Source organism: Coregonus clupeaformis, unplaced genomic scaffold (genome assembly GCF_020615455.1).
Source record: "Coregonus clupeaformis isolate EN_2021a unplaced genomic scaffold, ASM2061545v1 scaf3735, whole genome shotgun sequence".
Taxonomy (NCBI): Eukaryota; Metazoa; Chordata; class Actinopteri; order Salmoniformes; family Salmonidae; genus Coregonus; species Coregonus clupeaformis.
The window spans coordinates 1-841 of NW_025537189.1; the positions used below are offsets into that span (position 1 = coordinate 1).

The following is an 841-nucleotide window of genomic DNA, read 5'->3' on the forward strand; positions in this document are numbered from 1 at the left end:
CCCCACAACACCCAAGGTCCCGGCGGCCACGGCCTGACAGCGCTGCGGCGCCTAGGGGGGAGTCTCCTCTGGGCCCCGACGGATGGGTACGGAGGCGTTTCAGGAAGAGCAAGAGGAGGCTTTTTTGATAAGGACTCACCCCGTTTTTGTACAAAGGACCGAAGACAGCTTTTTTTAACAAAGTGACTTTTTGACAGGCTTTTTATGTCTTAAAATTGTTTTTACTTTGTTAAATCATTTATGCACATTTTAAATGGCTTTTACTAAATTGGCTTTTACAAGAATAGGTACTTTTATGTAGGATTGTTTTATTGTTTTAAATAAACAACATGTACCTTTTTTAATTTAATTGTAATGTAATGCTGGTTTTTATGCATGTGATGCCGTTTTTATGTGTGTAAATGTATTTCAAATGTGAGCTGTTTTAAAAGAAATGTATAATAAAAACTTTTCCAAAAGAAAAAATCTGTTCTGATCAGTTTAATATCTGATACGTCCCCTATATATTAAATTGATTTTTGGAACAGGGAGATGGAATAGGGGCTTGCTCCGTCCACTCCACGCATCGACCTGGTATTGCAGTACCTCCAGGAACGGTGCACCCCCTGTCATTGTAAAGATAAATCAGGCAAAGACAACATAATTGCTTTGTTATATTCCATTAGGATCACGATGTATTTTATATTTTCACGTTGGACCATCTTCATCTCAATGTCAATGATGGCTAAAAAGTGATGGTCAAGTCAGTCACTGTTATATTGACTATGATAGCTGATGTGAACGGTGCGTTAATCATCTAATCAAATGAATGTTTATTCGTCACATGCACAGGATACAGGGT

At 38.5% G+C, this 841-nt stretch overlaps 1 pseudogene; it reads left to right on the forward strand.

Annotated features, from left to right (window-relative positions):
• Nucleotides 1-443: 443 nt before the first annotated feature.
• LOC121565522 lies at nucleotides 444-607 on the forward strand (annotated as a pseudogene).
• The last annotated feature ends 234 nt before the right edge of the window (nucleotides 608-841 follow it).